This window comes from Nomascus leucogenys, chromosome 12, assembly GCF_006542625.1.
Source record: "Nomascus leucogenys isolate Asia chromosome 12, Asia_NLE_v1, whole genome shotgun sequence".
NCBI lineage: Eukaryota > Metazoa > Chordata > Mammalia > Primates > Hylobatidae > Nomascus > Nomascus leucogenys.
The window spans coordinates 82,685,097-82,702,599 of NC_044392.1; the positions used below are offsets into that span (position 1 = coordinate 82,685,097).

At 45.2% G+C, this 17,503-nt stretch overlaps 1 protein-coding gene across 1 annotated transcript in view; it reads right to left on the reverse strand.

Annotated features, from left to right (window-relative positions):
* BRDT (bromodomain testis associated) overlaps positions 1-10,957 on the reverse strand; it is a 76,821-nt gene extending 65,864 nt beyond the window's left edge. Inside the window, 1 exon segment of the mRNA XM_030825048.1 lies at positions 10,889-10,957. The gene's annotated coding sequence lies outside the window, so the exon portion shown is untranslated.
* Between the last annotated feature and the right edge of the window lie 6,546 nt (positions 10,958-17,503).

A 17,503-nucleotide genomic window follows, 5' to 3' on the forward strand; every position in this document is an offset into this window, starting at 1 on the left:
TTTTTCTGTAGAGATGGGGTTTTGTCATGTCACCCAGGCTGGTCTCGAACTACTGAGCTCAAGCAATCTGCCCTCCTTGGCCTCCCAAAGTGCTAGAATTACAGGTAAGCCCACAGTTCCCTGCCTCATTTTCTACATTTAATTTTTTATCTAGAATTACTTTCCACTGGTATCTTTGGCTACAGACATTCCCCAGCCTTGATTTTTTTAAAAAAATACCTTGCCACACAAAAAACTTACACAAGGATGTTTATAGCAGCTTTATTCATAATTGCCAAAACTTGAAAATAACTAAGATGTCCTTAAGTAAGTGAAAGGATAAATACATTCTACTACATTCATGCAATGAAATATTCAGCACTGAAAAGAAATGAGCTATCGGCTGGGCGTGGTGGCTCACACCTGTAATCCCAACACTTTGGGAGGTGAAGGTGGGCAGACCACCCAAGGTCAGGAGTTCAAGACCAGCCTGGGCAACATGGTGAAAACCCATCTCTACTAAAAATACAAAAACTAGCCGGGCATGGTGGTGAACGCCTGTAATCCCAGCTACACAGGAAGCCGAGCCATGAGACTCGCTTGAACCCAGGAGACAAAGGTTGCAGTGAACTGAGATCCCACCACTGGACTCCAGCCTAGGCGACAGAGCCAGACTCCTTTAAAAAAAAAAAAAAAAAAAAAAAAAAAAAGACATGAGCTATCAAGTCATGAAAAGACATCGTGAAAGCTTGAATGTCATTCTCAAAAAAAAGGCAAAACTTGGCCAGGCATGGTGGCTCACGCCTGTAATCCCAGCACTTTGGAAGGCCAAGGCAGGTGGATCATTTGAGGTCAGGAGCTCAAGACCAGCCTGGCCAAGATGGTGAGACTTCCCCGTCTCTAATAAAAATACAAAAATTAGCCAGGCAACGTGGCGCATTGCCAGTAATCCCAGCTGTTCGGAGGCTGAGGCACAAGAATTGCTTGAATCTGGGAGGTGAAGGTTGTAAGCCAAGATGGCCCTACTAAACTCCAGCCTGGGTGACAGAGCAAGACTCCATCTCAAACAAAACAAAACAAAAAACCAAAAAAACACAAAACTATAGAGATAGTAAAAAGATCAGCAGTTGCTAGGGGTTTGGGGAGGAAGGAATAGGCAGAGCACAGAGGATATTCAGGGAAGGGAGACTATCTTGTATGACAGTATAATGGTAGATCCATTTGTCAAAACTTATAGAATGTACACCAAAACAGAAACTATGGAAACTATTAACGTTGGGTGATGACGTGTCAATGTAGGTTCATTGACTGTAACAAACGTACCACTCTGGTGCTGTACTAGTGTTGAAACACAGTAGATGGGAACACTATTTACTGCTCGGTTTTGCTGTGAACCTAAACTCCTCTAAAAAATAATTTTTTTTTTTTTTTTTTTTTTTTGAGACAGTCTCACTCTGTCGCCCAGGCTGGAGTGCAGTGGTGCAATCTCGGCTCACTCCAAGCTCCACCTCCCAGATTCAAGCCATTCTCCTGCCTCAGCCTCCAGAGTAGCTGGGACTACAGGCACCCGCCACCACACCCAGCTAATTTTTTGTATTTTTAGCAGAGACAGGGTTTCACCATGTTAGCCAGGATGGTCTCCATCTCCTGACCTCGTGATCCGCCTGCCTCGGCTTCCCAAAGTACTGGGATTACAGGCATGAGCCACTGCCCCCAGCCAAAAATAAAATCTATTAAAACACACATACATACAAATCCTCTCCCACTATGTTCAGCGCTAACACAAAAGTTTTTGCTCTCCCACAAATCATAAATACCTTAAAACATTCCATAATTCCATATCCCTCACTGGCCTTCCTCAGTTACCTTCCTAGACTTCTCTGTAGTATTTAACATGGCTAAGTACATAGTACCTATAAATTACCTATAAAGCCTTTTTGCCAAAAATGTGAACAATTGAATGTAATCAAGATTTTATTTCTATTTTTAAAAATTTTTTAGAGACAAGGTCTTGCTCTGTCACGCAAGCAGGAGTGCAGTGGCTCAATCATGGCTCACTGCAATCTTGAACTCCCGGGCGCAAGCAATCCTCCTGCCTCAGCTTCCCGAGCAGGACTACAGGTACATATCACCATGCCTGGTTAATTATTTTTTCAGGGAAAGGGGGAAGCCAGAGTCTGTTTCCCAGACTGGTCTCAAATTCCTGGCTTCAAGTCATCCTCTCACCTCAGCCTCCCAAAGCGCTGGGGATTACAGATGTGAGACACCAAGCCAGCCTAATCAAGCTTTTAGATATAACTTTTATTTTACAGAAAATTCAGGGACTTAGAGCTGTGATGTATGATGGCCCCTAGTTAACCATAACAATTTAAATTACCCAAAACTTAATAAATTAAAAACTTAGCCACATTTCAAGTGCTTAATAGCCACATGTGGCTAGCAGCTACTGTAGGAGACAATGTAGATATAGAACACTGCCATCACGGCAGAAAAGTTCTAAGAGACAGTGCTAAAAATGGCCTATTTTACAAAAGTCCAGGTCATTACAGAAAATAAGAAAAATGACTCTACATTAAGATCCATGACATACAACTGGGGAAAAGCAGGCGGGGGGTGGGGGGCGGGAAGAACCATATAACCAAACTCAATTGGTTTTTCTATATCAAATCTTGGTTTTAAAACATCAGCCATATTTCCAGCCAGAAAGGTGGCAAAAGAAAAAAAGAAAAAGATCAGTCATAACAAACATTTTGAGACAACTAGGGAAATCTAGGGGACTGTTCATCTTGATAAATATAATAGCAAGGTGTACAGGAAAAAATGTTAAGTGTTGCTCAAAAAAACTTGTGAAGTCATATCTGTAATATATCTTTAAAAGGCTTGTGGGAAGGCTATATAGAAAAGCAAATATGGCAAAATGTTGACAACTGCCGATATACAGAGATGTTTTTTGTACTATTTTACCTTTCTGTATGCTTGAAAATTTTAATAACAGCCTTAAATACACTGTAATTGAGGGCCACAGATGGCTTGAACATGAATGGACCAAACATTAACAAATAATTCTGATATCATTGTCACTGAGCAAAACAATAGCTAATATTTGATAATCTGATTATCTTCTCAGTGGTGAATTCTCTGCATTTCTTGGCTGGAGGCCCTGGTTTCTAGTGCGAAGTGAAGCTCACTGTCCAGCAATATATGACTAAAAATTTTCCCTTTTATAATGTATCCACTGTCATTACTCATCTTACTGTTTCAATTACTTTAATCTTCTGTTTCTCTTAAACATTTAAAAATGGGCTTATGGCCGGGCACCGTGGCTCACACCTGTAATCCCAGCACTTTTGGAGGCTGAGGCGGGCGGATCACGAGGTCAGGAGATCGAGACCATCCTGGCTAACACGGTGAAACCCCGTCTCTATTAAAAATACAAAAAATTAGCCGGGCGAGGTGGTGGGCGCCTGTAGTCCCAGCTACTCGGGAGGCTGAGGCAGGAGAATGGCATGAACCCCGGGGGGCAGAGCCTGCAGTGAGCCGAAATTGTGCCACTGCACTCCAGCCTGGGTGAAAGAGTGAGACTCCTTCTCAAAAAAAAATAAATAAAAATAAATAAATAAATAAATTAAAAATGGGCTTATGTGGCTTTTTATGATACTTGGCAAACTTCTATGCTAGACAGCTGTCAGTTTTACTATTTCACTTTCCCTAAAGCCTTTATTATTAATTTTAGTTCTTAATTTTTAGTAACAAACAGAAAAAGCCACCACAAGAGTCCTACAAAAGAACCCAAAAGAGGTTTTTGTTGTTGTTGTTGTTGTTTTTAAGACGGAGTCTCCCTCTGTCTCCCAGGCTGAAGTGCCATGGAGCAATCTCGGCTCACTGCAACCTCTGCCTCCCAGGTTCAAGCAATTCTCCTGCTTCAGCCTCCCTAGTAGCTGGGATTACAAGGAGGCATTACACTACACCCAGCTAATTTTCGTATGTTTAGTAGAGATGGGATTTCATCATGTTGGCCAGGCTGTCTTGAACTTCTGACCTCAAGTGACCCACCTGCCTCAGCCTCCCAAAGCACTGGGATTACAGGATTGAGCCACCGCACCCAGACAATTTTCATCTTAATGGTGGGTCCTAACCACTTGCGAAGTGTCAGAAGTAAACATGTTGGTTAATTTAAGGTTCTCTCTAAAAAGCACTTACACTCACATTCCAATATGCTACCTTAAGGAGGGAAAAAAAGTACAGAGTTACCATTATACTGGCAACTATAATCTGCAGTCTAACCCATCTAAGTGAAAGTCCACTGTTTTTTTGTTTTGTTGAGACAGGCAGGGTCTTGCTTTGTCACCCAGGCTGGAGTGCAGTGGCATGATCACTGCTCACTGAAGCCTCAATCTCGGGCTCAAGCCATCCTCCCACATCAGCCTCCCAAGTAGCTGGGACTACAGGTGCATGTCACCACACCTGGCTAATTTTTGTAATTTTTTTTAGTAGAGATGAGGTTTCACCATGCTGCTCAAGCTGGTCTTGTTAAACTTTTGGTCTCAAGTGATCCTCCCACCTCGGCCTCCCAAAGTGCTGGGACTACAGGCGTGAGCCATCACGCCCAGTCTCCACTATTGCTTCTAATGTTTATAGTGAGTTGTCATTTTGTTATTTCTCCTTTCAAAACATTTTTTACCTGTGGATATATCTCTAGAAAGATGGGTCATACACAGTGGCTCATGTCTGTAAACCCAACACTTTGAGAGGCCAAGGTGGGAAGAACACTTGAGCCCAGGAGTTCGAGACTAGCTTGGGCAACATAGTGAGCTCCTGTGTCTACACAAAATACAAAAAATAACTGGGCATCATGGAGCACACCCGTAGTCCCAGCTACTCTGGAGACAGAGGTGGGGGGATCACTTGAGCCCATGAAGTCGAGGCTGCAGTGAGCCATGATTGCACCACTACACTCCAGCCTAGGTGACAGAGTGAGAACTTGCCTCAAAAAAAAAAAAAAAAAAAATGCCGAGAATGGTGACTTGCACCTACAATCTCAGCACTTTGGGAGGCCAAGGCAAATGGATCACCTGAGGTCAGGAGTTTAAGACCAGCCTGGACAACATGGTGAAACTCTGTCTCTACTAAAAATACAAAAATTTGCCAGGTGTGGTGTCATGTGCCTGTAGTCCCAGCTACTTCGGAGGCTGAGGCAGGAGAATTGCTTGAATCCTGGAGGGGGAGGTTGCAGTGAGCTGAGATCACGCCACTGTACTCCAGCCTGGGCAACAGAGGGAGACTCTGTCTCAAAAACAAAACAAACAAACAAACAAAAAAACAAGTAGGAGAAGAAAATGGTAGTAAAGGCCAGGCGCGGTGGCTCACGCTTGTAATCCCAGCACTGTGGGAGGCCGAGGCGGGCGGATCACGAGGTCAGGAGATCGAGACCACGGTGAAACCCCATCTCTACTAAAAAAATACAAAAAAAATTAGCCGGGCATGGTGGCGGGCGCCTGTGGTCCCAGCTACTCAGAGAGGCTGAGGCAGGAGAATGGCGTGAACCCCGGGTGACAGAGCCTGCAGTGAGCCAAGATCGCGCCACTGCACTCCAGCCTGGGTGAAAGAGCGAGACTCCTTCTCAAAAAAAAAAAAAAAAAAAAAAAAAAAAAGAAAATGGTAGTAAAAAAAAAAATGTGTCATGAGCAGATGAAATCTAATGTCAAGAATTCAATGTTACATAGTAACCACTCATTACAACTGCTCAAAAACAATGTATCACAAATGATAATGAAAAGTCCAATTCACTTTGTTGAAGACAATCACACAAAAATGTAGCATCCCCTCGTTACATCAGTCTATGGTTGAATGAATAAATTGCCTGAAAACCACATGTCTCTTGCCCACTCAATAACTCTCAAAATAACCTTGGGAACTCTGAAAAGAATCTTTTTTGGCTGGGCTTGGTGGCTCACACCTGTAATCCCAGCACTTTGGGAGGCTGAGACAGGCGGATCACGTGGTCAGGAGATCGAGACCATCCTGGCTAACACAGTGAAACCCCATCTCTACTAAAAATACAAAAAAAAAAAAAAAAAAATTAGCTGGGCGTGGTGGCAGGCGCCTATAGTCCCAGCTACTCAGGAGGCTGATGCAGGAGAATGGCGTGAACCCGGGAGGCGGAGCTTGCAGTGAGCCGAGATCACACCACTGCACTCCAGCCTGGGCAACAAAGCGAGACTCTGTCTCAAAAAAAAAAAAAAAAAAAAAAAAAAAAAAAAAAAGAATCTTTTTCTTGCTGTCACCCAGGCTGGAATGCAGTGGCGTGAACTCGGCTCACTGGAACCTCTGCCTCCTGGGTTCAAGTGATTCTCCTGCCTCAGCCTCCCAAGAAGCTGGGATTACAGGCACCCGCCATCACACCTGGCTAATTTTTGTATTTTTAGTAGAGATGGGGTTTCACCATATTGGCCAGGCTGGTCTTGAACTCCTGGGCTCAAGTGATCCTCCTGCCTCAGCCTCCTAAAGAGTTGGGATTACGGGCCGGGCGCGGGCCGGGCGCGGTGGCTCACACCTGTAATCCCAGCACTTTGGGAGGCGGAGGCGGGCGGATCATGAGGTCAGGAGATCGAGACCATCCTGGCTAAAACGGTGAAACCCCATCTCTACTAAAAATACAAAAAATTAGCTGGGCGTGGTGGCGGGCGGCTGTAGTCCCAGCTACTCGGGAGGCTGAGGCAGGAGAATGGCATGAACCCGGGAGGCAGAGCTTGCAGTGAGCCGAGATTGCGCCACTGCACTCCAGCCTGGGCGATAGAGCGAGACTCTGTCTCAAAAAAAGAGTTGGGATTACAGGCGTAAGCCACAACACCCAGCGGACAAATTTTTGAATTCCCTCAGTGATTACTAACTGTAATCAGTTATTAAATTGTGTTGCCCTATGTGCATACTTGAATCTCAGGAAACAGTACAGCATAGAACTAAAGAGCTTGGATTCTGGAGGTCAAAAGTAACCTGGCCCTTGATGAGCTCATACACTAATTCCAAATCCTACACCATTAAATGAGCAGTCTCCAATCCAAGGGAGAAAACAGTTTCTGCAAACTTAGATCAGGCTTCAATTTGGGCCAGAGGTAATTCATAGAAATGAATTACAATGTTGGGGTGGGGGGAGGGGGGAGGGATAGCATTAGGAGAAATATCTAATGTAAATGATGAGGTAATGGGTGCAGCACACCAACATGGCACATGTATACGTATGTAACAAACCTGCACATTGTGCACATGTACCCTAGAACTTTAAGTATAATAATAAAAAAAAAGTCTGGGCGCGGTCGCTCATGCCTGTAATCCCAGCACTTTGGGAGGCCCAGGCGGGCAGATCGAGGTCAGGAGATTGAGATCGTCCTGGCTAACACGGTGAAACCCCGTCTCTACTAAAAATACAAAAAATTAGCCGGGCGTGGTTGCAGGCGCCTGTAGTGCCAGCTACTTGGGAGGCTGAACCAGGAGAATGGCCTGAACCCAGGAGTCGGAGCTTGCAGTGAGCGGAGATCGCGCCACTGCACTCCAGCCTGGGCGACAGAGCGAGCCTTCATCTCAAAAAAATAAATAAATAAAAATAATAATAAAAAAGAAATGAATTACAATATTTATTCCTTACAATGACTCAATCTTCTCATTTGCTTCTCCCTTCAGTCTAAGGATGAGGCAACTTTTTCTATCTAGAAATGTTTTCCCAGGGACTCTAGATAACACTCCCCCACCACCCCTGGAAGGCCCTTGGTCCCTCTTTTTTTTTTTTTTTTTTTTTTTGGAGATGGGCCTCACTATGTTACCCAGGCTGGTCTTGAACTCCTGGGCTCAAGCACTCCTCTGCCTGCCTCAAGCTCCCCAAGTGCTAGGATCATAGGCATGAACCATTGTGCTGGTCCATCTTTTCTGTATCTTCGACATTTATCTACTAGCTTCCCTCCATATAAACTTTGTCAAGTCTCCTTTAAAATTCTTCTCTTAATCCTATCATTTTCTTGTGGCCTCAATCTTTTCTTCCATACCTCATCCCAGAGCATTTTCCACCTTTTTTCTCTTACTGAAGCGGACTCATAGCATTCAGCAGAAGAGCCCCTTTCTGGCCAGTGCACCTGCCGGACTGCAGAGGAAGCCAGAGAGCTTCAATTGAGCCCCTCAGCATGATCCTGCGGCCTCTCTCTCCACCCACTGTCTTTACAGCCTACTTCACACTTGGCTTTTCCCCAAACATTCCTCTAAAACTCCCCTTACACTAAGATTAACACTTACCATGCTAAATTGTTAAATCCAATGAATTATTTTTGATTCTTGACCTCCCAGGAACATCTGCACTAAACTATTATGACTCTTAAAATGCTCTTCTGGTTTCCAGGATACCATTTTCCAAATTCTATTTGTTCATTTATTGACTATGTACTAACATAAAGCACCTACAAATGGTACCAAAGCATTGAGCTAGAATTTGGGGATACAGTCTCTTTGCAGAGTTTTTTGTATTTTTTATAGAGATAGGGTCTCACTATATTGCCCAGGCTGGTCTCAAACTCCTGAACTCAGGCGATCCTCTGACCTTGGCCTCCCAAAGTGCTGAGATTACAGGCATGAACCACTGCACCTGGCTAATATTTTTTTGTATTTTTAGTAGAGATGGGGTTTTGCCATGTTGGCCAGGCTGGTCTTGAACTCCTGGCTGCCCGACTCAACCTGCCAAAATGCCAGGATTAGAGGCCTGAGCCACCTTGCCTTCCCTTTTTTTTTTTTTTGCGACAGAGTCTCACTCTGTCACCCAGACTGGAGTGCAGTGGTGTGATCTCTGCTCACTGCAACCTCTGCCCCTCCAGGTTTAAGCAATTCTCTGCCTCACCCTCCAGAGTAGCTGGGATTACAGGCACATGCCACCATGCCCGGCTAATTGTTTTGTATTTTTAGTAGATACGGGGTTTCACCATGTTACCCAGGCTGGTCTTGAACTCCTGACCTCGTGATCCACCCCCCTCGGCCTCCCAAAGTTCTGGGATTACAGGCGTGAGCCACCATGCCCGGCCTTTTTTTTTTTTTTTTTAATTCCATCTATACACACACCCCTGCTGCCCTGCCGCCCCACCTTATGCCAATCTCAGCCACTTCGAAGTATCAAATACATGGGCACAAATGACTGCTGAATATAATTTAAATATTCGAGATACTTACTGTTTTCCTATTCTCCACCCAATAAACCACTGCTTTTGTTCAATCACTAGTCACCACATAAATTATGCAATGGTGTTGCTTAAGATCATACAGTTCAAATCACTGTCCTTCATGCTATACAAACCCCTTTATAATCTGCCCCCTTGGCCACCTTACTAGACTCATCTCTTGCTACTTCACCAATTCCCAACACGGTCAGCCACAGTGAGGCAGGGTATCTGTAGTACTAGCTAGCCAGTAGGCTTAGGCAGAAGAATCGCTTGAGGTCAGGAGTTGAGGCTGTAGTTGGCCATGACAGTGCCTGTCAATAGCCCCTGTACTCCAACCTGGGCAACACAGCAGGCCCATCTCTTTTTTTTTTTGAGACGGAGTCTCACTGTCATCCAGGCTAGAGCGTAGTGGCCCGATCTCAGCTCACTGCCACATCCACCTCCTCCTGGGTTCAAACAATTCTCCTGCCTCAGCCGCCCAACTAGCTGGGACTACAGGCACCCGCCACCATGCCTGGCTAATTTTTGTATTTTTAGTAGAGATGGGGTTTCGCCATGTTGGCCAGGCTGGTCTCAAACTCCTGACCTCAGGTGATCCACCCGCCTCGGTCTCCTAAGTGCTGGGATTACAGGCGTGAGCCACTCAGGCCATCCTCTGAGATCGCCCAGCCATAGCAGCTATCTGTATTAAAAAAAAAAAAAAAAAAAAAAAGCAATTATCCACAGTCCCACCCTACTCGGTGTACATACATCCATGCCTTTGAGAAATTTCTCTTTACCTGAGCTTCCCTCCTCACTTTTTAGTCTAACTTCTATTTGTCCCTCAAAATCAAGATGAGTTATCACTTCGGCCCAGGAGCCTCTCTCATTCCCTCCCATCCACCCAGGCCTTTCCCCTGAGTCCCAAAGTCCCTGTACATACCTCTTTCTTTTTGGGGGGGGAGGGGGCAGACGGAGTCTCGCTCTGTCGCCCAGGCTGGAGTGCACTGGCGTGATCTCGGTGCACTGCAACTTCTGCCTCCTGGGTTCAAGCGATTATCCTGCCTCAGCCTCCCGAGTAGCTGGGACTACAGGCGCCTGCCATCACACCCAGCTAATTTTTGTATTTTTAGTAGAGACGAGGATTTCATTATGTTGGCCAGGCTGGTCTTGAACTCCTGACCTCAGGTGATTCGCTTGCCTCGGCCTCCCAAAGTGCTGAGATTACAGGGGCGAGCCACTGCACCCGGCCTCCTCTATCTTAATTCTTAATACGGGCCAGCGCGCCTTGAAGTAAGGCCCACCACAATTCTGCAGTACCCAAAAGAGGGTTCAGCATGTTCCAGGGGCTTAATAAAGTTAATTGAATAAATAAATGAAGCAAGAACCGGAACTTCCCCGTCCCAAATGACCACTTGCAGAATAAACACAAAATGCCAGCTAAAGCTAAAAGCTCCGTACTTTCTCCTGCATTTCCAAAATTACAGTGCAGGCAGCAGCGATCCACACCAGTCCAAGACCTAAGAGGAACTACAAAGACCATGAGTATTTTTCAAAATGGGAGGAGGCAGTTGGACAACTGGACCTCCCACTCCCTCGCCCCAACCTCCTCCTTCCCAGCCCTCCCTTGAAGAAAAACCAGACATTTAGGGGGAAAGAGGGAGAGAGAGAGAAAAAGATCCCTTGGGGGCAACGAGCCTGAAGTTGGTTAGGCCAAAGGAAAGCGACTGGCAACTCACCTGGGCTGCAGGCACGAAGCGGGGTGGCCTTCTCAACTGCCCGGACTGTCGCACGATGTTGATGGGGTCGGGGAGGGGAGAGGGGGAAAAAACGGTTGTTCCCACCCAAGGCCGCGCCTCGGGGCCGCCCTAAGACAGCACCCCCTGTGGAGGGTACATTACCTGTATGTTACCTGTATATTACAAAACGGACCTTATGTGATTGTCCCTTTCAGGCTGCACAAAATGAAGTCGTGCAAGGAAACAATTCTCCGCGTTTCCTCGCCGCCAGTTTTTGTTGTAATGGCGGCCGCTAGGCGGCAGCGACAGGCGCCTTTATGGGAGACCCCCCGCGGGCGGCCTGCCCATTGGTCTGAACCTGTCACGTGACCACGCCCAGCCCCGGGCGGTGCAAAAAAGGTGTAGGAGCTGGGCAGCTCAGGCCTGTTAGGGCAGGCAGAGTGGGTTCGGGTGATTGCCGTGCAGAGAGCTGGGGGTTTAGGAGTAGGAGCGCTACCCTCAAGGCGTTTGCTGTTAACACGACGTTTTCACTAATCAGTTAGCCTAGTAGAGGTTCTTGAGTTTTGGCTTCTGATGTTTTCGTGCTTTTTTTTCAGTGTTCTCCACAGTTTCTGTCTCTTGCACGTAGTGAGTGCTTGATCACTATTAGGTAGCAGCTGAGGCTAGAGACATGCTGTCTTTGGGTTTAAAGTGGCAATTTAAGAGCTGTTTCGCAACAGCTGCGTGCTGATGAGTGCGTGATTTAGGATTTTGAGTCTTCGCAACTACCTCTTGATGGTTTGCAGATACTTTAGAGGTGCTAACATGTATCAGAAGAATATATTTAGTACAGTAGTTTCCCTTAGGATCAAATAGCAAACAACGCTTCTGAATTCCTAATACTCATTCCCAGTGGGTGGATGGGAAGGGGAGGAAAAAAACAGCTGACGAGCTGCTCGCAAATCCGGCCAAAAAACCATCGATCTCCGGTTTCCTGAAGAGGAAGTCTGGGGGCCATTAACAGCTTGACACGTCTTAATTCAATCACTTTGATGTGGCAGGAAAGAACCAAGTGTTCACAAGAAAGCAACACACTTGATCTACTTACTAGACGTCACATAAATACCTGGATTGGCAAGCACTTTTTGTTTAGATTTAATTTTCGTGTTCTTGTTGTTTAAAATAGTATTAATGGTGTGGCTGCAGGCGCCTGCAATGCCTGTTACTAGGGAGGTTAAAGCGGAAGGCTCACTTAATCCCAAGGTTTCAAGGCCAGCCAGGGCAACAAAGTGAAACTCTAATAGATTAGACAGAGATTAGATATAATCTTATTGTTCAGGAAAAGAGTAGATGGGTACAGACTTAGGGTGTGACTCTCCCATCATGAAAAATCTAAAGGAAGTCAAGGGAAATGAAAGAGAGGAATGACTCCGTACAAATTTTGCCCCAACTATCAACTTTTTGACCCTCCTCCTGAGAATTAGTGGCAGGGAGACATGTACACTCTAGGTAAAGAAGACTGAGTGATTTTTTTGAGATTGAGTCTTGCTATGTGGCCCAGGGTGGAATGAAGCAATGCAATCATAACTCAAGGTAGTCTCAAACTCCCGAGCTCAAGCATCCTCCTACCTCAGCCTCTCCAGGGACTGTAGGCGCAGACCACCACACTGCCTTCTGAATGATCTTTTAAAAAGCTTCATCTCAGGCTGGGTGCGGTGGTTCATGCCTGTAATCCCAGCACTTTGGGAGGCTGGCGGGGGGTGGGAAGGGGTGGATCACCAGGTCAGGAATTCGAGACCAGCCTGACCAACATGGTGAAACCCTGTCTCTACTAAAAATACAATAATTAGCCGGGCATGGTGGCACAGGTCTGTAATCCCAGCTACTCAGGAGTCTGAGGCAGGAGAATCGCTTGAATCTGGCAGGTGGAGGTTGCAGTGAGCTGAGATCGTGCCACTGCACTGCAGCCTGGGCAACAGGGCGAGACTATCTCAAACAAACAAAAAGCTACATCTCATCATGTTACCACCCTTAAAACCTTTCAATTACTTTCCATTATTTTTAGGATAAAAAGCAAACCCCTTAAGATGAGCTACAAAGTCCTACATGCCTTCAGCTCCAACTATACCTTCAGTAGTGCCCCCATCTCCAGCCAGTGACCTTTCAGCTCTGTAGACAGGACCCTATCCTTTGTCTCTGGGCTTCTACAATTGGCTCTTTCATCCTTCCTCCGATCCCACACTGATTCCTCAACTCTCAGGCTGAAGTCATTTCCTCAAGAGGGCCTCCACTGGATTAGGTCTTCCTGTTAAACACTATTATTACAACCTAATTAAATAGCACTAATTACAACTGTATAGCCAGTGGTATATTTAACATCTATTTCCTACACTAGACAGTATGTACCATAAATGCAAAGTATCAAAAACTTTTGAAGTATATTATCATTGAGTAAATTACCCTTCGATCCTGCCTTTTTTTTTTTGAGACAGGGTCTTGCTCTGTCACCTAGGCTGGAGGGCAGTGACGTGATCATGGCTCACTGCAAACTCCACCTCCTGGGTTCAAGCTATTCTCCTGCCTCAGCCTCCCAAATAGCTGGGACCACAGGCATGTGCAACCACGCCCAGCTAATTTTTTTTGTATTTTTAGTAGAGACGGGTTTTTGTTTTTTGTTTTTTTTGAGATGTAGTCTCGCTCTGTCGCCCAGGCTGGAGTGCAGTGGCGTAATCTCGGCTCACTGCAAGCTCCGCCTCCCGGGTTCACACCATTCTCCTGTCTCAGCCTCTCCGAGTAGCTGGGATTACAAGCGTGAGCCACCGCGCCCGGCTGAGACAGGGTTTTATCATGTTGGTTAGGCTGGTCTTGAGCTCTTGACCTCAAATGATTCACCTGCTTTGGCCTCCCAAAATGCTGGGATTACAGACATGAGCCACTGCACCAGGCCCTGCCTGGGTTTTAATGACTCTGGCAAATTAGATTTGAATTAAGGGGGTGGGGAAAGTAACAAGACTAGATTTGAAGTTTCTTTTGTTTTCTGTTATTTTTGTTTTCTTTTTTTTAACTTGAAATGGCTGCAAAAATGGAGAATATGGAGAATGGGTTTATTTGGGAGGTAGATCTCCCCACCAGGATTTGGTATTAGATTAGATGTAAAGATGGTTTGGGTTGCATTGAGCATTTGGAGAATGGCACCATTTACTGAAAGGGAATCAGTCTTAGAAGGCTGAAGATCATTAGTTCAGTTTTGAAAATTCTGTAAGATATCTAGGTGGAGATTTTGAATAAGAAGTTGATTAACCAGTTCAAAATACAGTCTAGGCTAAAGATGGGAAAGAAGGACAGGAAGGAGGTTAGGAGAGGGTGGAAATTTTTCTAAATAATTATTACAGAGAACAGAACAAGCTGATTGGAAAAGTGCATTTAGTAAGACATACTTGAGACAGTGAAGACACAGAAATTGGTGACTGTTTGTGGAGAAATGAGGTAGTAGCATTGAGATTTGCCAGGGGTGTATGACAGAAAAATGGTAGGGGAAAGTAGCTTCAAAAATATTGAAAAGAAAGTGGGCTGAGCGCAGTGGCTCATGACTGTAATCCCAGTACTTTGGGAGGCCGAGGTGGGCGGATCACTTGAGACCAGGAGTTGGAGACCAACCTGGCCAACATGGTGAAACCCTGTCTCTACTAAAAATACAGAAATGAGCTAGGTGTGGTGGTGGGTGCCTGTAATCACAGCTACTTGGGAGGCTGAGGCAGGAGAATCGCTTGAATCTGGGAGGCGGAGGTTGCAGTGAGCCAGGATTACACCACTGCACTCCAGCCTGGGCAACAGACTGAGACTCTGTCTCAAAAAAAAAAAAAAAAAGAAAGTGGCTGAAGACTAGGATATTATGAGGCTATTCTATGACATATGGAAATACTCGTAATTATGATTTTTTAAAAAAATCATCAAACAGTTTCAGGTAGCATGCATTTTTCGTTTAAATCAGGCTATCACAAGAACATACTTTGGAGACATTTTAACATTTCTATCCTTTGCAGTGATTGGGGGGATCACCAGGTTGCCTAAGGAGGGATGAACCAACCCAGGTCAGAAACGGACCAGGTTGGCTGGGCATTGTGGCTCATGTCTGTAATCCCAGAACTTTGGGAGGCAAGGAGGGGTGATCACTTGACATCAGGAGTTCGAGACCAGCAGAGCCAACAGGGTGAAGCCCCATCTCTACTAAAAATACAAAAATTAGCCGGATGTGGTTGTACCCGCCTATAATCTCAGATACTTGGGAGGCTGAGGCACGAGAATTGCTTGAATCCGGGAGGTGGAGTTTGCAGTGAGCCAAGAATGAGCCACTGCACTCCAGCTTGGGCAACAGAGTGAGACTCCATCACAAAACAAAACAGAACAAAACAACAACAACAACAGCAACAACAACAACAAAAAGAAATGTAGGAGGTCAAAACTCCTGTGCTGATCAGTAATGGGATCGCAGCTGTGAATAGCCCCTGCATTCCAGCTGGGCAATATAGCAGGACCTTGTCATTAAAATATAAATATATATATAGATATCTCTATATCTATATATATCTATATATATATAGTTGTTGTTTAAGTTTCCATCCTTCATCTAACATTGGATTCAACAAAAGGGAACCCATCTTCTGGTCTCCATAGCAACTATAGATTCACAAATGTCCCCAAAACTAAGAGTTAAAGAATTTAAATTTACAACTGGCTTATCACTAAAAATGAAAAAATATCACTCTTGCCTCAGAAGGAGGAAATTTTTAAAAAAGTAAAAATAGGCCGGGTGCAGTGGTTCATGCCTGTAATCCCAGCACTTTGGGAGACCAAGGCGGGCAGATCATTTGAGTCCAGGAGTTCAAGACCAGTCTAACCAACGTGGTGAAACCCCATCTCTACTAAAAATACAACACGCCACCGGGCATGGTGGTGGGTGCCTGTAATCCCAGCTACTCGGGAGGCTGAGACAGGAGAATCGCTTGAACCCAGGAGGCAGAGGTTTTAGTGAGCCGAGATCATGCGACTGCATTCCAGGCTGGGTGACAGAGTGAGACTCCGTCTCAAAAAAAAAAAAAAAAAAAAAAGTGTAGAGACAGGGTTTCACTGTGTTGCCCAGACTGGTCTCTGGTCTCGAATTTCTGGCCTCAAGGGATCCTTCCACCTCAGTCTGTTGAGTTTTTTTTTGAGACAGGGTCTCGCTCTGTTACCCAGGTTGGAGTGCAGTGGTGCAATCAGGCTCACTGCAGCCTCAACCTCTTGGCCTCAAGACATCAGATCCTCCCACTTCAGCCTCCTGAGTAGCTGGGACTACAAGTGCACACCACCACCCTGGCTAATTTTTTTTTATTTTTTGTAGCGATAAGATCCTGTCATGTTACCCAGGCTGGTCTCAAACTACTGGCCTCAAGAGATCCTCCCACTGAGGCCTCCCAAAGTGGTGGGATTACAAGCCTGAGTCACCATGCCTGGCTCACGGCGCCCTCTCCGCCCTGGAGGTCCAAGGTCGGGGAGGCTGGGGACTGAAAGTTCCAACCCTCTAATCAAGTATTGGGTCTTTCCAAAGACCAGCTCTTATCCTGAAGCTATCGAGACGCCCCACCCTGAGTCACCTTGTTAGCATATACTGAGGTGTGATTGAAGGCGCTTGTAATGAATAACAAAGCTACTATCACTCAGGAAATTCCAACGGTTTTAGATGATTTGGGCTAGGAACTGGGGACAAAGACTAAACATATATTTCATTATACCACATGATGCAGTGATCCTTCCTTACCTGCAGGGAATATGTTCAAAGAACCCCAGTGCATGCCTGAAACTGAGGATAGTACCAAACTGTATATACATACATTCCCATGATAAAGTTTAATTTATAAATTAGGCATAGTAATAGAGTAACAATACATAATAATAAAATAGAACAATTATAACAATATACTGTAATACAAGTTATGTGAATGGTTTCTTTCTCTCTCAAAATATCTTATTGTACTGTACCCACACTTCTTGTGATGATGTGAAAAAATAAAATACCTACACAATGAGAAGAATTGATAGAGCTGTATGGTGCAAGATTGTATCCTGCTATGCAGAGTGGCAGGCAATTTAAAACATAAAATTTTTTTTTCTGGAAATTCCCATTTAATATTTTCAGACTGCAGTTGGCCATGGGTAACTGAAACCTCAGTAAGTGAAATCAAGGACATGGGGGCACTGCTGTACTCTATATGAGCCTATTAACCATATATAATTGTATATGTTCATTTATTAACAATGACCTCAATTTTTGCTTTATTTATTTATTTATTTTTGAGACGGAGTCTTGCTCTGTCGCCTAGGCTGGAGTGAAATGGTGTGATCTTGGCTCACTGCAACCTCCGCCTCCCCGGTACAAGCAATTCTCCTGCCTCAGCCTCCCCAGTAGCTAGCATTACAGGCGCCTGCCACCACACCCAGCTAATTTTTGTATTTTCAGTAGAGACAGGGTTTCACCATGTTGGCCAGGCTGGTCTCGAACTCCTGACCTCATGATCCACCCGCCTCGCCTCCCAAAGTGTTGGGATTACAGGTGTGAGCCACTGGGCCTGGCCTTTATTTTTATTTTTAAACTTCGTT